Below are 25867 nucleotides of genomic sequence, written 5' to 3'. Positions count from 1 at the left end.
TCATGACATTTTAAGTTCTTCTGTATCTTATTTTTAATAGTCAATTGTCAAGTTTAAATGGAATTTTGGATTAAGAAAAATATGTGAAGAATTTGTAATGTGTGTGACAAATCTTTGTACAAATTATACATTTCATTGTTATAGTGTTGATAGGTTTTGACAAACCATGAATCTCATATACTGATTCGTACGAGTTCTTAGTTTGTTTTGTAAGTATACCCATAGATCTGGGGCATTTTAATAAGGGAAACGAGTGTATGAAATAGTCATGATCTACATCTTTGTTATTATTCCTTTTTAAAAGATAAATATTAAGACTTATTAATATTTAATATATATCGTGAGGTCAACCGTCCAGAACATGCAAGATTGTATATATATATATATATATAGATAGGAGGACGTTACAAGAAAAGAAGCACAAAGTAAATGTTGGCACCAAAAAATGGTTCAAAAAGATATGAGGTTTGGTAAATCAGAGAAGGGAATACGAGGGAGGCTAGCTCTATATGCAACTCAAATACTTTGTGCTTTTTTTCTTCTTCATCTGCTTTACACGGAACTCACCTTTAAGGGTACTTCATCTCAACAAATTAAATGTAAGTTTTCTTCTTAATTATTCATCTTATGATCATGCTAATTACTTACATTAAGGTTGAAATCCAGTGGATATTGTAGTTACCGGAAGGCAAATCCTATTAGACTCGAATCCAGTTAACAAGGATGCGATCAGTTCGGCAGTTAAGATTAAGGATGATCATAATCAGTCTTTGCAATATCTTTTAACAAGACTAGTAGGAGGTCTCTCTCTCTATCTCTCTCTCTCTCTCTCTCTCTCTCTCTCTCTCTCCAACACACACACACACACACAAATGCAGATTAAAAATTGGAAAACATATGTAGAAGCATGGCAGGAAAATTGTTCAAGCAACATAACCACCTATAAGAATTTCTATGGAACTTAATTACTTGCATTTCAAGCTAGGTATTATTTTGCCTATACTGACCTGAATTACCTGAATTAGACGAATACTATGTAAAACACTACACATGCATAGTTTTCCATGATAGCAATTTGTTATAAGAATATTTTTCAATACTAAAGATCATAAGTGATCAAGTCGGAGTTCGCTTCATGTTCATTTTGTTGACTAGACTTTAAGAGTATGCACAACTTTAAGAGTACGTATGACCAAAATGTCCAATTGAGCCGTCAATGTCAACAAAATGTCTATTTAATTGATCAATTCTCAAAATATTAAGCCTAAAATTCATTGACCCGATCACTTTTAATCAATACTTGGTGGGATCTTCATCCAACCAAATTTCTGACATGCGTCATAAAACTGTCGGATTGCAGGTTTTTTTTTATTTATATATAAAGATATCTGAAACGACGAGATTATTTTGGCTTCCGATGAGAATTTTTTGGAAAAGTGACAAAATCTGGTTGTTAAAAATCCCCTCGACTAATGATTAAAATTAAAGTGATTAATTCGACGAGTTTTCGAGTGAAATTATGGAATTGGTTGTTTAAATAGTTATTTTATTGACAATGACCAGTCAAATGAACATTTTGGTATCTTTTTAACTTTATTCGATTACATAACAGTTTAAAGATAGATATATGGGTATAAACATACTTATTTTAGAATTTCAATTGTTGGAACATCAAATGCTTGGCGATATCTATGAAGACATCCCTTGGGTGTTTTAGTAACAATCAATGTTGAGAGTGTGATCACAAATAGTTAATTCATAACTTTAACGTTTGTTGCTAAGATAATCCCACTCTAACAGAAAAATAAACAACGTTTGGCATGAATTTCCATTTAAGTTGTTTTAGAAAAATTTATAAAGTTTTGAAAATTTGATATGGATCAGGTTACTTCGCTAAACTAGGTTTATCCTTATCAACAAAAGTGAAAATTCAATATATCATTTGTTATATTTTCGTATGATCGAACCATTATTTTTTGTATTATTAAAATTTAATTTACCTTTAAAATGAATTAAACTTCTAATAAATGACATTAAGTTGCTTTTTACAAACCATGTGCACCCTATATTCAAACGCTTAAAGATGGAGTGCAATTTGTGGAAAGGAACCTACAATCCTACAAAGCACAAAAAGCCCACTGTTAAGATTGCAACTTAGAAGGTCAACTGTCAACTCCCTTATAGTTATTGCAATATTATTTGTACACATGGGCCATGTTCTTGATTGAACCTTATCAATTTTAAAATTGCAGGCGAAATTCTTGTATATAATATATCAACGTAGATAAGATATGAATAGTTTATTTTATTTTATTTTATTTTTATGTAGCGTTTGGGGAATAGAATTGTAAAAATGTATTTTTTTTAAAGGGGATTTCGGTTATATAGTTTTCAAGTTTTACTAATATATTTAATTTTTGGTTTATAAAAATAATCCCCTCATAGATTTAACAATATTATGTTTCTTGTTTTTAAAACAGGTGAAGATCGAACCAAGCTTGATTCAACAGGCTTTGCATGTGACAACACTTCATGGTCAATAGTTTGTGTCACAAACAAACCTGTCAAAATCAACATGGCCACAATGCATGTACACCTTCAACCATCACCGGCTGTTGAAAACACCACCACCATTATCCGCCCATATTCCATGCAAGAAAGCCCCTACGTCATGAACTACATCACCCCGGTGACCATCACCACCACCGAGCCACCACCCCCTTGTGATCACAACCACCAACACCCCGCCGTGATATTTTCCTCCGGTGGATACACCGGAAACCTATTCCACGAGTTCAACGAAAACATCATTCCATTATTCATCACCACCCGCCTGTTCAAATCGTGTGTACACTTTGTTATCATCGACTACAAGCCTTCGTTTATTCAGAAATATAGACGCGTATTTCCCCGCTTATCGAATCATGAAATAATAAACACGGCCGAAGACTCAAGCGTGCATTGCTTTCCCGGAGCTATAACCGGTTTAAAGTTTCATAAATTTCTCGGGTTGAACTCGTCCGAAAACCCTAAAGATTATTATTCAATGCAAGATTTCAGAAACTTCCTCAGACAGACATATAGATTGAAAAACAAAAGCGTATTCGATGTACCGAACCCACCAGTGTTACTATTAATTTCCCGTCAAAGAACAAGGAAGTTTTTAAATCAAGTGGAAATGGTAAAGATGATGGAGGAGTTAGGGATTCGGGTGATTATTGCCAGCTCGGATAAACTGATGTCCAACATTGAGAAGTTTTCACATGTGATAAACTCTTGTAGTGTTATGGTGGGGGCCCATGGGGCCGGTCTAGCTAATGAACTGTTTTTGCCAAATGGGGCTGTTATGATACAAGTTAGACCGCTAGGGTTTCAGTATGGAACCGATGCTTTTTATAGTGAACCGGGTCCCGGAATGGGTTTGAAGTATTTAGAGTACTTTATTGAACCGAAGGAGAGTTCGTTGGCGGAAGTCTACGGTCTTGATCACCCGGGTGGTTGCGGATACCGCTTCTGTGGCAGCTAAGGGCGGCTATGCCGCGGCAAGGGAGATGTATTTGAATAAACAAGATTTAAGATTGAATTTGAATAGGTTTAGAGGAACTTTGGTTGAGGCTTTGGGGTTTATTGGGCATCATAAAGATGTTGCCACACTAGATAACTTCAATTTTTCATAGGGTTTTATGTTATAAAGTTTAAAATATGTGTGACAATAAAAGCTGAATATTGTAATCAAATATATTATTTGATGGTTGTAAATTAATGATTGGTTTGAAGCGTATCAATTCAAGCAGTAAAGGATATGGACGCTTATTTTATAGGTCCTAAAACACGGATCAAACAATTAATTCTTGAATTAATCTTAACTACAAGTTAGCGGAAATTATTTGTAGCCAATCGAGATCTCAGATCGTGGTTTGTTTTGTTATTATCCGAAATGGAAAGGAAGAGAGGAAGTAGAGAGAGTAGGTGAATGGATAAGATGGAGTTTATGGCAAAAGTTTGTGATGCATGAGTATAGTTGCGCTATTTATAATATAAGCCATACCATGCATTTTCTATTATTACATGTCCAAACATACAAAAAAAACAGGAAGCTAATTAAATAAAACATGATGAGAACGTAATAATACAAAAAACTAATGTGCAAAACATGTCCCAAAAATCTCCCTCTAGTCTTTAGTATTATTTCCTTAGTTTCCATCATCAGTCAATCTCGTAGTCGAAGCCATCTTCAGTTTCGTATAGTTGATTGTCAACAAGATAATGAACAAACTTATTGAACTTCTCAACTATCATATGCGTGTTGTCCCTACAAACATCTTCGACCGTGGCCAGTGGAGAGTTGTACAACTTCAACAAATCTTCTTGGCTGAGGGAGATCAGCTCGTGCTCATCAAAGAAACAAAGAAAGTGCATGCGTTTGCAATGAATGACAACTTTCCCTGTGTTATTGTCAAATTCCCAGCAAATGAAGTAATGGAACAAGTTGGGCAGAGACGGTTCATCATGGTAGATCAGGCGCCCATCCTTGTGTGTCTTGTATCTCTAGGCCTTTTTATTCTTTCTGGTGGTAGGATCAATCTCAGTTGGATGAAGATACGACTTACCCTTGTTGAGCTTGAAGTTAGGGTAGTCGTTCTTCCATTCCCTGCTCAAAAACCTCATTAATCTTCTCTTCAATTCCTTCTCTACGGCACCCTGACCTATGAACCGTCTGAATTAATTCATGTCAAGTTCAGACAATGTATGCATATCAGTGTAATACATATAAGTCAAGTCTCCATTGGCACGTTTGATTTCCCATGTCTTGCTGGTGGCGTGCCATTTGCAATTGAGAATTGGGGAGTCATCATGATAAGGATAAAGACGGTCTCTGAGACTGGCAACCCTGGTGACAAAGTACCTCTTGTTCTTTCCTCGTCTTGGTACTTGAGAAGATTCAGCAGCGGTTGTGGAAAGAGCCACCATAGTAACTGGCTCTTGATCTTGATCTGCTTCTTCATCAGCACAAACCGGAGTGTCCGGGTTCGGAGACTAGTTTATTCCATCATCCACATCTTTTTGAACCTGAGACTAGGTACCTGCATGTTGATCAACATTAAAAATGGATGAGAAACCCTCCTCCAAAGCAGCATCCGTGTCTCTTATTTTATTGGCTGGATTAGACTATGGAGCAATTCGTGTCGTCTCAGTTTGTGAAGCAGTCTAATCAATCATTCCACTACCACCATCAACATCACCATCAGTGTTGCCATTACCTTGACCACCATGGCGTGATTCATTGAAGCTATCACGAGGATCATCATCATCCTCATCATTTTTCTCATTATCTTCATCATCAGAATCTTCATTCTTATCACCACTTTCTTCTTCGTCCTCGTCTCCAGTGGCAATTTCTCCAACATCCAGAGTAACCACTGAACCCTTAGAAACAACGACGCCAACACTACTACCACCAACACCTACACCACTCGCACCAACACTGGCTTCAACAAAGGTAGAAGCATATTTCTTTCTTCTTTTCATGTCTTCGGGGTTTTCCCAACACCCAACGACATTGTCTAGCCGCTCCTCCAGTTCATCAACGTCTTGATCTAGCATTTTCCAGAGGTCAGCACTGAAAGGTATTTGCCTGCGAGATCTTCTTTTACCTTGATATGTATCTTGTTCAGGCGACTTTGTTCATTCAAGTGTGCCCTTAGTGTCTCAATCTCCGATCTTATTTAAGCATTTTCTCCGATCAAGGTACCAACATTTATTGACATGCCTTGATCGGATTCTAACAACACAATCCGAGCCGCCAGTCGTTCAGTCTGAAGCATCAACATGTTACCCTCGGTATCCAGATCACTCCTCAGACTTGATGCAATATGGGAGGAGGATGGTAAGTCACTCTTAAGGTAGGAAACCCTTGACTCTAATCATAAAACTACATCATGTCTTTCAGCAAGTCAACGATTGATTATTCAGTGAGGTTTGTTGACAATCAATCTGCCATTTACGAGTCTCGATTCACAACCTTTGACTTTTAATGAGAGCTCTATCAACCTCCCTATCATGCTCCAACTGGGCAACCCTAGAAACCAACACAACCTTTTCCTTTTCAACTTTCTTATTCATCTTCTTTTGTTCTCTCACAAACTCAATCATCAGCAGTTCCCATTTAGCCCTATTTTCGTTTGATTATTCTAGTGTCTGAATCCTATCAAGCATACGATTTGTGTACATAGGAGACTTTCTAAACTTACCACTAGAAAATGGAATGGCTGAAGTGACTGGGGATTTAATGGTTGTGGGAGGTATGATTGAAACTATGGATTGGGGTGTGGTTTTGGTAGGCATGGTTATGGTTTGAGTGGCTAAAGATGTTGTTAAGGCTAGGGGTAGGCTTGAGGATTTGGTTGAGGTTTGGGTAGTGCTAGTTGTAAGGCCTTGTTTTGTCAATTAAGTCTTTTGTATTTACTCGCTTTATTATAGTTGTATCTTAGTTAGCTTGTCGGTTTATTTTTTTGTATGTTGAGCCTAAGACCATGTAAGCAAACTCCCATTTGGGCCCATGTAATGGAAGAGTGCATGATATGCTCTCACCTATATAAGGTAGAGCACACTCTTGCACAAATAACCTTTGATATAATATCATCCATTCACCAACTATCTTCTCTCCCTCTCCAAACTTTCTACTTTGGGTAAATAAGAAACCCAAACAAGATCCGAGATCTCGGTTCCTCACTAGTGATTTTCATAGCTAGTGTTGAGATTAATCCAAGTATACTAGTTGTTTGATGTTTGATCCGTCCATAGGACCTACAATTGATATCAGCGCGTTCGGGCTCTACTACCTGTGGATATTGGGTCACAACCTTGGATTTTAGTGTTGTTTATGCGTTAAAGACGTGTAATCAATAGTTCAAGTGGGTATACAGGTTCATGTTTTGTTGTTAGTGTGTTTACAAGATTGAAAGTAAAAGTGTTCTTAGCTTCAGGTTGTAAAAGTGGTTGTTTGTGTGTACTTGTGGTGTTAAAAGTTGTTAAAGTTCAAGAATTAAGTGGTTAAAGTCTTAAAATGAATGGTTTTTAGATCTACAGATTATGGAAGTGTTTCATTCGAGTTTCTAAAAAGGGAAAGGTTTGAAAATACGTGATAAAGTACAATATGTACTTTCCTGAAAAACATTCGAATCGAATCACAAAAGCATTCAAATCGAATCTTGAAACCATTCGAATCGAATACCACAGACCATTAGAATCGAATCTGTGAAACCATTCATATCGAATTTCTCAAACCATTTGAATTCGATTGCTTTTCAAATTTGATTCGACTCGAAATTCATTTGATTCAATTGATTTTCAATTCGAATAATTGGCCCATTCATTTCGAATCCTTTCATATTCCATTAGTTTAGACTTGTAACTTTTCACATAATCTGTGTTGAACTGTTCAGGACTTAAGACCTGCTTTAAGCAATGAATGAGACTAAGGAGATAAAGAATTTTATAATATTTGAGAATGAGGCTGGAACAACAAATAAGCCTCCCAAATTGCTCAAGTGGGACAATAACTTTGAAGGATTCAAATGGCGTTTTTTGAACTACATTGGAATCACTAATTTTCTCTTCTTAGACCTGAGGCTGGTCCCAACATTCCTACAACTACTATTGTTGATGGAGCAGTTCCCAAGCATATGTCAGCCTATAATGATGAAGATAGAAAAATGTTGAATGATGATTAAAAGGCCTATGGTGTTCTTAGTGTGTGCCTTTCACTAGAGATTGCTCAAACTTTGAGGGGTCACACCACTACTAAAGGCTTATGGGATGAATTGGTCAACAAGTTTGAAGGAAATACAGAGATGAGGAATAATAGGAAATCCATTTTGAAGGATGAGTTTTATATGTTTAACCATGTGCAAGGAGAAACGGTTGCAAATCTCATTCATAGGTTTGAAACATGATCACCAAGATAAGGAATGCAGGCATTGATTATGATCAAATGGAAATCAATGACAAGTTTTTGAACTCCTTACCATATACCTGGAACAGTAGTGTGATCACTATTAAAAGAACAACGAATGTTGGGCTAGTATTATATGGTTTGTACTTAGTTTGGGCTTAAATTGTAGACCGAGATCTCATGTATCTCGGTAGGCTTTTGGATAGTTTTGGGCTTATATGTACTCTCTATATAAACCATGAAATTAGGTTTATCATGTAGTGAGTCGTGTGAGAGATAGACGAGAGAGATATCAGTGGTTCTTTTTAACCTTAGCGCTTAAGCACCAGACGTTCAATATATGTGTGTTTTAAAGAATATTCATCGTGTTCTTCATGTGTTTGTTTATATAATATTGAATTATCTCGTGTCTGGTGCGATGGTGATCGATACGAGATCCGCGCGAGGTCTAGGAGTGCGGAATCCTCCTAGACTCGTTTATGGTGTTGGAGACGAAGAACACGATTACACACAAACAAACAAACACACGAATGAAATAAACTGATCTGCAGACCGCTTTATATATTAATCAAAACACATTACATACCGAAAGAGAAAACATGTTACGGCCGACCCGAGGTGAGCTCTACCTCGAGTCTGCCCATGAGACTCTCCATATCTGTTTTCTCTAGACAACTTTTCTACTCTCACTCTCTCTTTTCTGATCAACTCCTAACCCTAAACATAACATACATATATATAGATAAACATCTACGCGAGCTTGGGCTTGGGCCTATGGTGAAGTTATCCTAACTTCACCAACAGGTGAGGTTGTTCTAACTTCACCAACACGTGAGGTTGTTCTAACTTCACCAACACGTGAGGTTGTTCTAACTTCACCAACACGTGAAGATGTCCTAACTTCACCAATACGTGAAGTTGTTCTAACTTCATCAACACGTGAAGTTGTTCTAACTTCACCTATGGCGAAGTTGGCTCCCTCCACAACTTCTCCCCAACTAGTCGGAATTGCATAGCGACGGTCACAAAATGCACCAACAAGTTTCCGCATAATCACGAGATTGTGTGATATCATACTGAAAGCTCCGTCTTAAGGACTTACAATTGGTATCAGAGCATATTGACCTATTCTAGGATCGGTGGTGATATCATAGATTCAAGCATTGTTCTTGTTATTTGTTTTGGTGGCCGTGGTATTTGTTTTTCCGGTGATCTACTAGTCGGAGAAGGAAAGGGGTTATTTTTGGATGGAAGATTGACTTAACTTTGGTTACAATATCCCTTTTATTTCAGGATTTAGTTTGTTACCAAAGTTACCTCGTCAAAGACTCTTTGGGTTTCTTGGGAGTTCTCGGGCAATTTTCATTGTTTTTGGCCACCATGTTGTCGTTCTCGGTGAAATATGTTAGTTCTTGGCCATTTTGGTATGTTCTCAACTAAATCCAAGTGTTCTTGGTAGTTTTTGATCGTTCTCGGTCAATTATTGGTGTTCTCTCTTGACTTTTGGAAGTTCTCGGTCAACTAAGAGTGTTCTCGGTTGAGTTTCTGGGTTCTCGGTCAACGTTGGTTCTAGGCTGTGACTATACATCTGGGCCTATTCTTATTGAGCCTTAGGAAAACTGATAAATTATTTGGACTTATTTACTAGACCAGACCATTAATCGTTTATCCAAAATGGACCAAATAACCAATAGTTCATCAAATGTTGCACTTCATCAAGAACTGGACTCCATAATGGGAACTGCTTCTCGTGCACCCCGTTTTCTGTCTCATGAGGGGTTTGCCTAGTGGAAGTTTAGATTTAAAAAGTATATGAAGATGAAAGAGATTTGGAGAAGTATTGTTCGAGGTCCTCAAACTATCACTTATCAACGTGAAAACTCTAAAGAAGTGGCCATGAAGCCTGTTGAACTATATGACAATGCACACTTTCAAAAGATTGAAGAGAACGACAAGGCTCTTGCTACTCTGACCATGGCACTTTCACCCGAAATTTCCTTGGGATTTAGAAAATTACAGTCCGCAAACGCATTGTGGGAAGCCCTGATTGAGGTGTATGAGGGTAATGAGGATATGAGGAGAAGCCGACAAGATCTTTTATGACAGAAGTTCAGTATGTTCAATCATGTTCTGGGAGAGTCTGTAACGATTCCGGCAGAATCAGGTATACCCTAACCGGTATATACTATTTATGTGTTATTTAATAATGAATATATGAATTATAATGTGTCTATACGAGTATGTATGATTCACAGTACGGATTATACTCGATTATACAGTTAATCGTATTGGAAATATGATTAACCGATTAACGGTTATTGAAGCCCGAATGAATCGAGGATTTCATTATAGACGAGATATATGATATTTAGTGATGTTTACGAAGTATTAAAGCTTCGGGATAAGTGAATTAAAGCACAGAAAAGAATTTTCGATTTAATGGTACGTCGGTACGTTAAACGAAACCTTTAATACCAAACCAAGCAAGAGACGATCGATCAAGCCGAAAAAGATGCGCAATTACTAATAATATGATGTTTTAAGATAATAAATGTCATGGTTTAAGTTTTTAAAGTTTTGAATCGGTTTTAAATAAATTTCTTTTTTTTAAGCCGAAAACGACCGTTTTAGCCTCGTTTTAAGTTAGATTAAACATTTAACCGAAAAACGAACTGAACCAGATTATCCAAAACGTTATCCAGATTACAGGAATCCAAATATGTGGCTAAGAATGGAGAAGTGGGTCCCACCCCACTCCCCCCTTAATGCCGATCGGACCAAGGGGATAAAACCCTTGTCTTTCATTCTTTTTTTATCAACCATTTCAAGAATTCTTCATCTCCTCTCCAACCTATGAACTAAAACCGAGATTTTAACAAGAAAACCGAGGTAAAAAGTCGAGTTATTTACGTTTCCATCTTCGTTTCTTGAGTTTATTTGCAAGAAAATGAGGTTTCAAAGGTGAAAACCGATTCTTGCATGATCAAGTGATGTATACGGGTTATACAAGGGATCTTGGTCCAAGAAAGGAGTTAAACGAACAAAAAACGAATTTTTACGGTTTAAATCTTTGTTTTTATATCATAACCGAAACCATGAAGGAAATGGCTTGATTGTGGGTGTAACTTGCTTGGTGTGGTGTTATTGTGCTTGTAGGTGTTGTATCTAGTTGTTAACCAAGGCTAGAAAGCGAGATCCTTGCGATTTGAAGCTAGAAACACAAGGTAGTTCGGTTTTTGTATGATGTTTGTGTTTTGGACAGATTGTGACACGTTTAGAGTTAGGTCATGAAATCTTACAGAGTTGTTAGATATATGAAAATATGAGTTCTGTAAAATTTTAGTAATTTTTGGACAAATGATGAATATTTGGTGAATTTAATGCTCGGTTTTGGCTAAAAATGTTGAAAAATAGTTAAATATCATGAAAAATTCTGGAAAATTTCAGATAAGATTTTTATATCATGTAAAAGTCACCCACAAAATTTTAGGTAAGTTGGAGAAGTCTAAGTAGGCTTTTCGGTTAAACGAGTTCTAGGGTTTTCTAGCTCGGTTTTAGTGAAAATAGCATGTAAAAAGAGATTTTGGTTCTGGAAAAATTACAGGAGATTATGGGGATAGCAGGGGTCATCCAGGAAAAATTTGGGATTTTTCTAAGATCTTTTGGTATTTACGACATATTTAGTGTTTAAATGGTGTTTAAAAATAGATAAATAAATTTTAAATATAAAAATTAATTCTGGAAATATTTTTATAAAATTCCCCACTGTCAAAAAGTGATTTGTGCAAAATTTCAAGATCCGAGACTAAACGGATAATTATTTGTGCTAAAAAGAAAATAAAAACAAACTTTCAAAGCTTAAAACGCGTAAACCGGTAAAGTTCACCTAAACGAACTGACTGGTGTATAAAAACCCTAAAGATGAACTATTTTTATATAACTAAGTTAAATGTAAATCATCCGAAAATAATTCGGATGATTTGAGTAATTTTAACCGATTTAACAGTTTCCGGTACGCCAAAGACGGAAACTGGTCCCGCGGCCAATCGGGGCGTCTAAACCGAGCTCTAAATTCACAACTTTAATTAAATTATCAGTCAACAACAATTTTCGGGTCGTGTGTGACCAAACTCATTTTTGAAACGTAAAAACGGATAACCGTGCTAGGCACGCTAAACGGGAAAAACGACTAATAGTGATTTTGACTAGTGAACTCTAAACAATATCAGAATCTGAGTCCGGAGAAGTGTTTCTGGGTTAACATTGCCCCCGGAACGGTTACAGTACTGGGTTAACAGTGTCCCCAGAGGTACCGGTTAACATGGTTAAAGTTATATTAATAATGATTGTATAGTAACGACTTAGGGATCGTATTACAGATCCGGACTAGTAGCTGGCGTACTGTGTTACTTAATTGCTTACGATAAGGTGAGTTTCAAGAGCCCCTTTTTTTCTGAATTGTTTTTAAATATTTTCTCGGGGCGGAAGCATGTTACTACTGAAATGTTTAAGTACATACTGAACGCATGGATTTGCGTGGATTTATATATATTTTATTGTACGAAAATCGTACGGAAATATACTAAGATGGTAATTGTCTGAGTTGCTAACATGCTAAGGCCCCGGAACACGAGTGATTAACTGAAAGCCGGTAGAGTGTGGATAGTACTATTGGTCTGACAAACCCAACTGGTCCGGCATGGATTTGCTGATGTTTCCCAGCCAGTTGCACATGTCTATTTTGTTGTTATATATATTTTTGCTATGTAATGTTAGGCATAGCGGTTTGGGGCAGGTCCGTGGGCGGAGTATGCCACGGGGTTGTATGTGGATAGTCAGAGGTTTCACTTGTGGGCTCAGCATAATTACATCGCTAATATATTATTATGATAATGATTTATCGCTGTTTATTTAAATTAGTGAAACTCACCAACTATTCGTAGTTGACCCGTTTTCTTTACATGCTTTTTAGGTACTCCCAAACTGGAATAATTGCTACATGCTTGACGATGCGTGCTTTTTGTGGAAGCTTAATGATCTTTTTGTATTAAATATGTTAATGTATTGTTGGTAAAACTTATGTGCTATCGCCTAGACGGGAACTAAACTTGGAACAATGTAATATGATGTAAATTAATGTAGTGGTGTTTTCTTTATAAGCAATGTTGTTGATATCAGACGTGTCTGTTGCATCCCGTTTACGTTTCCGCTGCGGTTACGGGGTGTTACAGAACTTGGTATCAGAGCCATTGGTTATAAAGAATTAGGATGTCTTTAAAAGATACCTAAAATATAACCAGTAGCTCAAGTATTATAGGATCTGAATATCAACTAATAATTTATAGTGACGAGATCTGGATGAACTTGGATGGACAAGTGAGTTATTATGGTCCGGAACATAATAACAGACTTGTCCGCACGAGGGAATTCAGGGGAAGTCACGGGGAACATTAATAGGTAAAATCGGCAACATATGTGTAAGTATATGATAATAATTTTATGTGACAAAGTTGTATAAGTATGTGTATATTAATTATGATTTACATTATGGAAGGAACTATATGTTTGCTAACTTGTGTACAGGTAAGGATGTCGAGATCACGAAGTTTATCAGTGGAGGAGGACCCGGAGGAGGCCAGTTCCGGGAACTCCAGGAGCTTACGCTTAGCATCCAGCACTGAGCCTAGTGAGACTAGCCGTAGGAGTGCTAGCTTGTCCTCCCCTACTAGGGTTGTCAGATCCCCCACCCCACCCACACCACAGGTCACCCCTACCCCTCCCAGACCCGGTCCCCGCCTCACGGCGCGGATCAGTGTCCCTTATGTCCCACCTACCTCTACCCTACCCAGACCCACTTTCCACAGGGGCGAGTCATCCCGCCCCCAGCCCGAGCCTGTACCCCCCACCCGTGTGGGGTACCCCTAGGCTGGAGAGGGATCAGCGTCCCTCCTCCGAGGCTGCATGGCTCCGAGTGCTCCACGAGCAGGTGGTTGAGCACACAATCGCCTTGACGGTGGGTATTCAGAGGAGGAATCACTTGGCGGACTGCGTACTGGACAGCCAGTACGCGATTGGCCAGCTGAGGAGGGAGGGTGCATACTCCCAGTGGATGATTGACCGGATGGAGGCACGGATCCGGGGTTTGATGGCGGTGTTGGTGGTGATGGTGGCAGTGTTGGTGTGGTTGGTATACCACCATGCTTAGATCATGTTAGGGTGGTAGTAGTCAGGGTCCGCTTTTTGATACACTGTGTAAGAAGTTAGTGGCGATGCTAACATAGAGTGAATCTTGGGTAGTTATAGTACAGCCACTAGCCCATAGGGGGCCTTTTTTGGGGATATCATTGTAGATACTTTTGATGTATCATTCAAGCACTGATCCATAGCGGGTTATGTCGAAATGATGCCGATGTAGGACTGATGTATGAAAACTTAATCTATGTGATGATGGTAGGAATGTAATGTGTACTGATGTTTATGTAATATGTACTGATGTTTATTAATGAATGGAATATGTGTTGTGTATCGAGATTGGAATTTGTATTAATTATATGTATTTTTCTTAATGTTGTGTAGAATGGCACCAAAACGGTCAGCTCGAATGTCAGAAGTGGATGTGGACCGTCTGATTGCTCGACAGCTAGAGGCGGCGATACCGGATATAGTATCGCGCATCGCCGCCAGTATTAACAATACGACCAATCCAGGCCCTGCGAGTAATCAGACGACCACCAATAATGAGGGGGAACAAAATTTAATCCTCCACCGAACGGTAACCCGATTCCGAGTAATGACGCACTGCCTAGGGTGGTCGTTACAGACAGTAATGGCCCTATACCTAGTGTAGAAACGAACCGCACTGAACTGACTCCTGCAACAAAGGGATGTTCAATCAAAGATTTTATGTTGTGCAAGCCCCTAGAATTTAGCGGGTCTGAGGGACCCAATGGGTTGGTTAAGTGGATTGAGAAACTAGAGTCTGTTGTGAACATCAGTAACTGCCCTGAGGATTATGTTGTTAAGTATGCTACCTGCACGTTCACGGACCATGCCTTGACATGGTGGAACACAATAGTGCAAACTCGCGGTCAGGCAGCGACAAACTGTATGACTTGGGCAGAGCTCAAGGCACTTTTACTAGAACATTTCTGCCCGAAAAATGAACTGCAGAAATTAGAAAATGAATTGTGGAACCTGGAGATGCAGGGGGCAGACCACTTGGGTTATACAAACCGATTTAATGAATTGTCGCGATTGGTGCCATGGTTGGTCACCCCAGAGTCAAAGAGGGTTGAGCGTTATATATGGGGACTAACTCCAGTAGTAAGGAGTATAGTCAACTCTGGGGGACACAAGACGTTTGAGGGTGCGGTGACGCAAGCTGGTATCGTCACATACGATTTCGTGAGAAGTGGGACACTGAAGGTGGCAGGAGAGTCTACTGGGGGAAAGCGAGGTACGTATGACAATAGGATCCAGGAGAAGCAGCAAAATAAACGTGCTAGGCCCGCTGCCCAGAACTACGCCATGACTAGTTCAGGCGGAAGGCAGGAATCGCAGAAAGGGACGTTCCCTAAGTGTGGGAAATGCGGTTACCAGCATGGTGGCGAGTGCAAGGGGGTAGTGTGCCACCGGTGTGGCAGGATTGGGTACTACGCACCGAGTTGTAGGACAAACCTGAACAATCTGAACCGACAACCGCAACCTATCCGTGCGCAGCCATTTAGGACCCAACCAGCCCGACAACAAAACCCACAAGGAAACCAAATTATGACCACCAGCCGTGCTTGCTTTGAATGCGGCAGCACAGATCACTTCAAGAGAAACTGTCCGAAACTGAACCAGGGAGGAAATGGGAGGCAAACCGTGGGTCAGGAATCGTCGTCCAATCCGGCGAGAGGCCGAGCATTCGTGATGGGGGTGAACGAAGCACGCCAGGACCCCAGCGTAGTGACAGGTACATTCCTCGTCTCTGATCATTACGCTTCTGTATTATTTGATACAGGCGCCGATTGAAGTTTTGTCTCTGTTAAGCTCCTATCGATAGCAAACCTTCCGATTAGTGAAACCATAGAACCTTACACCGTAGAAGTCGCTAACGGTAAAACCATGATAGTTAATTAGATAGTTCGGAATTGCCCTTTTATTCTGAATGATCAATCCTACCTGATTGACTTATTACCGGAAGAATTAGGTAGTTTTGACGTGATAGTGGGAATGGATTGGTTAGCACGTAACAAAGTGGAAATAAACTGTGAAAAGAAAATCGTCAAGATCCGGGTGTCGGATGACAAAGAGGTGTTAGTGCAAGGAGAGAAGTCTGGCACAATGATACTGTAACGATTCCGACGAAACCCGGTATACCCTAACCGGTAGATAATAGTTACGTCATATTTAATGTCGGATACATGAATTACCATAGTAATAATACGAGAATACATGGTTCATTGTATTGATTGTACGTGAATATATAATTCACCGTATTGAATATGCGATCAATCGATCGATAGTTATTGAAACCCGAACGAATCGATGGTTCAATTATAGACGATATCTATAATATTTAGTGATTTTACGAAGCATTAATGCTTCGGGATAAGTAAAGTACGGCGCAGAAAAAGAATTTCGATTTAATGTACGTCGGTACGTTAAACGAAACCTTTAATACCAAACCGAGCAAGAGATGATCGATCAAGCCGAAAAAGATGCTCGATAACTAATGATATGATGTTTTAAGTTAATAAATGTCATGGTTTAAGTTTTTAAAGTTTTTAAATCGGTTTTATATAAATTTCATTTTTAAGCCGAAAAACGACCGTATTAGCCTCGTTTTAAGCCGAATAACATTTAACCGAAAAACGAACTGAACCAGATTATCCAAAACATTATCCGGAGTGCGGAAATCCAAATATGTGGCTAGAATTTGAGATGTGGGTCCTACCCCACCATTCTATCAATTCCGATCGGAATTAGAGAACCACCCCAAGCCTTCATTTCTTTTTTCTAAACACAATTCAACAAGTTCTCCAATCCTCACAAGATCATGATCCAAAACCAAGACTTTGGAGCAAGAAAACAAGGTAAAGAATCGAGTTAATCACGTTTCCATCTTCGTTTCTTGAGTTTGTTTGCAAGAAAATGAGGTTTCAAAGATGAAAACCGATTCTTGCATGATCAAGTGATGTATACGGGTTATACAAAGGATCTTGGTCCAAGAAAGGAGTTAAACGAATCAAAAACGAATTTTTACGGTTAAATCTTTGTTTTTGAATCATAACCGAAACCATAGTGTAAGAGGCTTGATCGTGAGTGTAAATTGCTTGGTATTGTGGTATGTTGTTTGTAGGCTCTGTATTTAGTGGTAGATAAGGCGGAAAGACGAGTTTGTAGCTTGTAGTGGCGGAAAACGAAAGGTATATTCGGTTATGTTCGGTTTTGGGAAATTTGGACAGATTGTTGATGCATTAGAGTTAGGTCATGAAATTTTACAGAGGTGTTAAACACATGAAAACATGAGTTCTGTGAATTTATGATAATTTTTGGATAAAGGATGAATATTTGGTGAATTTAATACTCGGTTTTGGCCAAAAATGGTGAAAAATAGTTAAATATCATGAAAAATTCTAGAAAATTGCAGATAAGCTCTTTATATCATGTATAAGTCACACACAAAATTTGAGGTCAGTTGGAGAAGTCTAAGTAGGCTTTTCGGTTAAACGAGTTCTAGGGATTCTAGCTCGGTTTTAGTGAAAATGGCATGTAAAAGGGGATTTTGGTTCTGGAAAAATTACAGGGGACTATGTGGATGGCAGGGGACATCCAGGAAAAATTTGGGATTTTTCTAAGATCGTTTGGTATTTACGACATATTTAGTGTTTAAATGGTGTTTAAAAATAGATAAATAAATTTTAAGTATAAGAATTAATTCTGGAAATATTTTTATAAAATTCCCCACTGTTAAAAAGTGATTTGTGCAAAATTTCAAGATCCGAGAGTAAACGGATAATTATTTGTGCTAATTATCAAACTTTTAAAGTTAAAACGCGTAAACCGGTGAAGGTCGCTTAAGCGAGCTGACTAGTGTATAAAAACCCTAAAAATGAACTATTTTCATATAAATGAGTTAAACAAGTAAAAATAAATCATCCGAAAATAATTCGGATGATTTGAGTAATTTTAACCTATTTTAACAGTTTCCGGTACGCTAAAGACGGAAACGGGTCCCGCGGCCTAACGGGGAGTCTAAACCGAGCTCAAATTTCACAACTTTACTTAAACTATCAGTCAACGACTATTTTCGGGTCGTGTGTGACCAAACTCATTTTTGAAACATAAAAACGGGTAACCGTGCTAGGCACGCAAAACGAGAAAAACGACTAATAGTAATTGTGACAATGAAACTCTAAACGACATCACAATCTGAGTCCGGAGAAGTGTTTCTGGGTTAACCTTGCCCCCAGAACGGGTACAGTGCTGGGTTAACAGTGTCCCCAGATGTACCGGTTAACTTGGTTAAAGTTATATTAATGATGAGTGTATAGTAACGATCGTAGGGATCATATTACAGATTGGACGTGTTAACTGATAATGATTGTTGTTACCTACTTGCATGTGCTAAGGTGAGTTTCACGAGCCCCTTTTTCTGAACTATTTTCGAATACTTTCTCGGGGCGGAAGCATGTTTTTACTGAAATGTTTAAGTACATACTGAACGCATGGATTTGCGTGTATTTATAAATATTTGATTATACGAGAATCGTACGGAATGGGTACAGTACTGGGTTAACAGTGTCCCCAGATGTCCCTAGAAGTGTTTCTGGGTTAACAGTGTCCCCGGAATGAGTACTGTACTGGGTTAACAGTGTCCCCAGACAGAGGTTTTCGCTTGTGGGCTCAGCATAATTACATCGTGTTTCTGGGTTAACATTGCCCCCGGAAAGGGTACAGTACTGGGTTAACAGTGTCCCCAGATAATATTTTATTATGATATTGATTTATCAAGGTTTACTCAAATTGTGAAACTCACCAACTATTCGTAGTTGACCCGTTTTCTCACATGCTTTTCAGGTACAACTAAGATAAAGTGATTGCTTACGTGCTAAGTGCTTGATGTGTGTAAGATTTGCGTGCGGGATGTTAGGATACATTATAACAAATAGAGTTATGTATCGTATTGTATGATGTGTGCATCACCTAGACGGTAATGAAATACAAATAATGTAATTTGAAGTATATTAATGTGTTCGGTTTTCTTTATAAACAATGTGGTTGATATCAGACGAGTCTGTCGCACCCCGTTTACGTTTCCGCTGCGGTTGCGGGGTGTTACAGAAGTTGGTATCAGAGCCATTGGTTATAAAGATTTAGGATGTCTTTAAAAGATACCTAAAATATAACCAGTAGCTCAAGTATTATAGGATCTGAATATCAACTAATAATATATAGTGACGGGATCTGGATGAACTTGAATGGACAAGTGAGTTATTATGGTCCGGAACATAATAACAGACTTGTCTGCACGAGGGAATTCAGGGGAAGTCACTGGGTACATTAATAGGTAAAAATGGCAAAATATGTGTAAAGTATATAATATTATTTATACGTGCTAATGTGTATATATATATATATGTACATATCTTGTGGGTACATGTATTGAGAAATGGGACCCGGATAAGGAACCGGGGGATGAAATAATAAAAGTACCGAGGATGCTGAAATTTCTAGAGCATCGGTTGATAATGAGTCTGACTTATCGGGCCATAGTTATGATAGTACCAAGTTAGATCTCCCGTTTGACATTAACCGGAAATATCTAGTAACCGTCACTCCCAACCAAAATTGATAAATCCCTTACCCTACCAACACCGGTACCGTATATCCTAATAACCCCCTATGTTCACCCGAACCGCCAACCCTCACGTACGGACGGACCTGTACGTGAACCTATTCTTATTCCGTTAAAAAAAAATTGATAATAAATGAGCAGATAAAAATAATATATAGAAATATATATATGTAATTCTCACTCTCAAACATAGGAGACATACCACCTCCAGATCGAGAATTACCGATTTTTGCGAACCTAGAACGCCTGAGGACATTGACTGAGCAAGTGATAGAGTTTCCCATAATAATAATTGATAATATTTGAAGGCAACCCATGTTGCGCGATTATCTTGAACCTTGTAACTCCCTATGTTATCCTTACATCCGTTAGATGTCTATACCTATGTATTCTCGAATAGAATGATTACCCATACACAAAGAGGTGTGGGAATCATTATAGCATAGTTGGTTGTTCGTTCGTAGGTGGTATACCGTGTATGCCGGTTATACAAATAGACACGGATAGTATAACTCCGTGGTATGTAATCGTTGGTGCTCACGGTGAGCATGTATCGGTTATGCTGACATGCAGAAGGATATTGAAATCAAGCATATTAAAACATTAATCCTTATTGACAAAGATCTATATGTCAGTTGGTGACAAGGGTTATGAAACATATTTAAACGTTAACCGACGTCAGGTTAAGTCCGTATGTTATTATAATTGTGGGACATATATACTAGATGCCGGTATGTGTAATATATATGATAATATTTGGTGTGTATGTGTACCTGTTGTTATGATTGAGCTGGTAACGAGTTATACGGTGAGATTAGTATTGATTACTGCGTACGGGATGAGTACGGCAGATTGACATAAAAAGAGTAACTCCAATGATGGAGATTGATATGATTCAGTTGATTGCTCAAGGATAGCAGATGATGATACCGAATGTTGTATCACAGATCACTGCTAGTGTTGATGCAAATGTGATCGCAGAATTATAGATCGAGCAATCACATGATTATGAATATTTCAATTCTTAGTGTTATTACTAAGAGTGTTAATGTCCCACCGAATACTATTATGACTACAAGTATTAGTTATAAACTAATCATGAATAGTAGTCGTAATGAATTAGATCCGGTATGAAGGATACGTTTATCGGTTGTGTTAAGGGGATTATCAATAGTTTACTGATGGTAAAGGGAGGAATGGATTAGCGAGTGGATAGAAAAGATCGAAATGGTTAAGGATATTGGTAAGAGTCTAGAACATTGTGTAGTGAAATATGCTACAGATATGTAGGTAGATTATGTTGTATCGTGATGGAACACGATGGTACAAAATTATTGCTCAGATGATATGGTCAGGATTTAAAATTCTTGTACTAGAGCACTTTTATTCGAGTAATTAAGTTCAGAGATTGGGAACTGAGCTATGAAAGATAGAAATGTTGTGTGCTGATCACTTAGAACACGCTAATAGTTTGAAGGAATTGTCATGTCTGGTAACATGGCTAATTACTTCTGAAACTAAGCGAAGTGAGCGCTATATTGGGGACTAACTCCATCGATAAGGAGTATAGTCAACCCTGTAAAATATACAACCTTTGGAAGGGTTGTGTCACAAGCCAGCATTGATATATTTAACTCTATGGGAAGTGGATTGGAAGGACGTTAGGTGAGACGTCGAGTGTTAAAGAAGAGAAATGATAAAGGTATAGTGCAAGATAGACTTTTGAATAAGTAGGTATGTCCTACAACCCAGAATCATACTAAAGATTAGTTCTGGTGTGAAACATGAACCGCATGAAGGGTCCTTCCCTAAATGTGGAAAATATGGTTATCGGCAGGAAGAAGAATGTCGAGTGATAGTAGGCCACATGTGTGGTAAAGATGGACGTAATGCCCCAATTGTAGAACCAATTGAAGCCATGTGAACCGGCAACCCCAACCCATTCGTGTACAACCACTCCGAACCCAACAACCTCAATAACAATCCATCCAAAGAAATCAAATTATGCCAAACAGTTGTACTTGCAATGAATGTGGCAGTACAGAACGTTTCAAGAGAAATTGCCCAAAGTTGAACCAATGTGTCGTTGGAAGACGAACCTCAAGACAAGCATCAACCTCGGATCAAGCAAGGAGCCGTGCTTTTGTGAGTAATTCGAATAAAGCACGTCATGATCCAAAGGTGGTATTAAGTACGTTGTAGTTTTAAATCAATAGGCACCAGTGATATTTTTACGGTCGTCGATAGTAGTTAGTTCCTGTTAATCTCCTACCCTTTGGAAAGATACCGATTAGTGAAACTATAGAACCCTATACTGTAGAATCGCTAATAGTAAATCCCTAATGGTTAACTAAATTGTACGGAATTGTCCTATTATTCTGAACGATTAACCTTTCCTTATTGACCTACGACCAGTCAAGCAAAGAAGTTTTGACGTAATAGTTAGCATGGATTGGCTAACTCAACATGAAGCTGAAATCAACTATGAAAAGAAGATGATTAGAAGATCTCATCCGGACGATGAAGCGATTTGATACAGAGAAAAGTGTACAGTATTATGTTACCACTCTAATCTCATCTTGAGATGTTATAATATTTACGACAAGAAGACGTGGTGTATTTAACAAACGTGATTGCCAAAGTATTTAAAAGAAAACATATAGAAGATATCCCGATGGTACGCGAATTTCCACAAGTTTTCCCAGAAAAACTTCCTGGATTACCGCCAACCCGACAGGTCGAATTTAGAATCGATTTAATACCTCAAGCTGGCCCTGTTGCTAAGGCACCCTACCGACTTGCACCGTCCGAGATGCAAGAATTATCCAATCAGTTGCAAGAATTATTGGATAAGGTTTTATATGACCTAGTTTGTCACCATGGGGTGCCCCAGTGTTATTTGGGAAATGAAGGACTGAAGTGTTAGGATATGTATTGGTTAGAGAGAATTGCATAAAGTGACGATCAAGAATAGGTATTCACTTCTTCGAAGTGAATGATCTGTTTAACCAACTGCAAGGGGCGATTTATTTTAGAAAAATTGATCTTAGATATAGTTATCACCAAATGAAAAATCCAAGAGGAGGACGTTGCAACAACAGCGTTCGGACTCGTTACGGCCATTATGAATTCTTAGTTATGCCTCTCGGGCTAACAAATACGCCGGCAGTGGTCATGGACCTCATGAACCGAGTCTATAAACTTTATTTTGACAAATTTGTCATAACATTCATTGATGATATTTTGATATATTTGCAACGTAAGGAAGAGCACGAACGACGTTTAAGGAAAATGGTGGAAGTGTTAAAGAAAGAGGAGTTATCCGCGAAGTTTTCGAAATGTGACTTTGAATACAGAAAGTATAACCCCTTGGTCATGTTGTAAAGCAACAAGGATTTCACATAGATCCAAATAAGATAGAAACCATTAAAATTGTGCCAAGCGCCGATTTTAAGTCTCCCCGATGGAGATGATGGTTTTGTCGCATATTGTGACGCATCGCGTAAAGGGTTAGGATGCGTGTTGACGCAGTATAATAAGGTTATAGCCTATGCTTCCTAACAGTTAAAAGTACACGAGAAAAATTACACTACTCACGACTTAGAACTGGGAGCGGTTATCTTCGCACTTAAAATGTGGAGACATTATCTCTACGGTACGAAGTGCACCATCTTCACCGATCATAAAAGTTTGCAGCATATATTCGATCAGAAAGAAATGAATATGAGGCAACGAAGATGGGTCGAGTTGTTAAACGATTATGACTGTGACATCCGTTATCACTCCGGCAAGGCTAACGTCGTAGCCGATGCCTTGAGTAGGAAAGATCGGATTAAGCCATTGCGAGTGCGAGCGCTGGGGATGATAGTCCAGTCGAACCTTTCGGACCTGATTCGAGTCGCTCAACGTGAGGCGTTAAAAGAGGAACAATTGGAAATGGAGGGATTTCACGGCAATGAGAAGAATTTCGAACAGCGCGTGGACGAAATTCTCTATTTCAAAAATCGGGTTTGGATCCCGACCCTCCATGACCTTCGTGATTTAATCATGGACGAAGCGCATAGATCGAAATATTCCATACATCTGGGATCGGATTTGACTATTGATGATACGAATACCTGAAAGGATTTCATTAATGGCCGAGTTTGGAGAAAGATATGGTTACGTATTTTGGTGAATATTTAAGTTATGCAAGAGATAAGGCTGCACACCAAAAACCCTAGGGAACGCCACAACGACAGAAAATTCGCCAATGATAGTGGGAATAAATTATAATGGGTTTCGGGACGCAAATTCCCAAGATATATCAAAGACACGATGCAATTTGGGTAATCGCGGATCGATTAACCAATCCTCGCATTTCATCCCAATCTATGACGATTACCACGATGAATTCTCGCCCAAATTCATGATGGTGAAATGGTATCTCGTCATGGAGTATCATTTTCAATTATCTCAGATCGAAATAGCATCATACTTCCATTATTGGAAGGCGGGGAAGGAAGCATCGAGAGCTTGAAGCTTTCTATGGGTGAAGTAGTTATCACCAATTTGTTAAATTGAAAATGGGCGTCGATCAAGCCATAAGATTTGAATTGATTCGAGAAACAACTAATCGGATTTATAATGTTTAAGAGAAGTTGAAAGCAGCGCGAGATTGGCAAAGGATTTATGCCAACATTCAAAGGAAACCATTGTCACCGGAAAGAGGTGACATGGCACTTTTAAGGCATCACCTTAGAGAAGTGATATGAGGTTTGGCAAAACCGAAAATAGCTCCTTAATATATTGGACCTCATGAGACTATCTCCATGATTGGTCATTTAGTTTATCGATTAAAGTACTCCAGGGGCTAAGTACTATACATGATGTTTTGCCATGTATACGGATTGAAAAGTACCTAAGCGATGAGGCAACGAAAGTACTAGTAATGGAGGTATGCGTAGAAGTCATACTTGATATCATAAATAATTCCGTAGAGATAGTAGACGGGAAAACTAAACAGTTTGGACACACCAAGCATTATTGATTAAGATTAAGTGGAATTCACAGCGAGGACCAGATTATACCTGGTAACGCGAGGGTGTATTCTGAAGGAAAAACCCCCACCTTTCCTTCGGAAAGGGATAGTGAGCGTGTAAAATTTCGAGGACGAAATTTCTTAACGGGGGGAGAATGTAACGATTCCGACGAAACCCGGTATACCCTAACCGGTAGATAATAGTTACGTCATATTTAATGTCGGATACATGAATTACCATAGTAATAATACGAGAATACATGGTTCATTGTATTGATTGTACGTGAATATATAATTCACCGTATTGAATATGCGATCAATCGATCGATAGTTATTGAAACCCGAACGAATCGATGGTTCAATTATAGACGATATCTATAATATTTAGTGATTTTACGAAGCATTAATGCTTCGGGATAAGTAAAGTACGGCGCAGAAAAAGAATTTCGATTTAATGTACGTCGGTACGTTAAACGAAACCTTTAATACCAAACCGAGCAAGAGATGATCGATCAAGCCGAAAAAGATGCGCGATAACTAATGATATGATGTTTTAAGTTAATAAATGTCATGGTTTAAGTTTTTAAAGTTTTAAATCGGTTTTATATAAATTTCATTTTTAAGCCGAAAAACGACCGTATTAGCCTCGTTTTAAGCCGAATTAAACATTTAACCGAAAAACGAACTGAACCAGATTATCCAAAACATTATCCGGATTGCGGAAATCCAAATATGTGGCTAGAATTTGAGATGTGGGTCCCACCCCACCATTCTATCAATTCCGATCGGAATTAGAGAACCACCCCAAGCCTTCATTTCTTTTTTCTAAACACAATTCAACAAGTTCTCCAATCCTCATAAGATCATGATCCAAAACCGAGACTTTGGAGCAAGAAAACGAGGTAAAGAATCGAGTTAATCACGTTTCCATCTTCGTTTCTTGAGTTTGTTTGCAAGAAAATGAGGTTTCAAAGATGAAAACCGATTCTTGCATGATCAAGTGATGTATACGGGTTATACAAAGGATCTTGGTCCAAGAAAGGAGTTA

At 38.5% G+C, this 25867-nt stretch overlaps 1 pseudogene across 1 annotated transcript; it reads left to right on the top strand.

Moving 5' to 3' along the window:
- The first annotated feature begins 445 nt into the window (after positions 1–445).
- Positions 446–3677, top strand: LOC143564879 (alpha-1,3-arabinosyltransferase XAT2-like; annotated as a pseudogene). Its single transcript, XR_013140956.1, has 3 exons — positions 446–599; positions 667–801; positions 2481–3677. The product of XR_013140956.1 is annotated as an alpha-1,3-arabinosyltransferase XAT2-like (transcript).
- The last annotated feature ends 22190 nt before the right edge of the window (positions 3678–25867 follow it).

Source organism: Bidens hawaiensis, unplaced genomic scaffold, assembly GCF_021521415.1.
Source record: "Bidens hawaiensis isolate Kalapana, Puna unplaced genomic scaffold, B.hawaiensis_p1.1 tig00022169_1, whole genome shotgun sequence".
Taxonomy (NCBI): domain Eukaryota; kingdom Viridiplantae; phylum Streptophyta; class Magnoliopsida; order Asterales; family Asteraceae; genus Bidens; species Bidens hawaiensis.
This window is presented reverse-complemented; position numbering and strand designations above follow the sequence as displayed.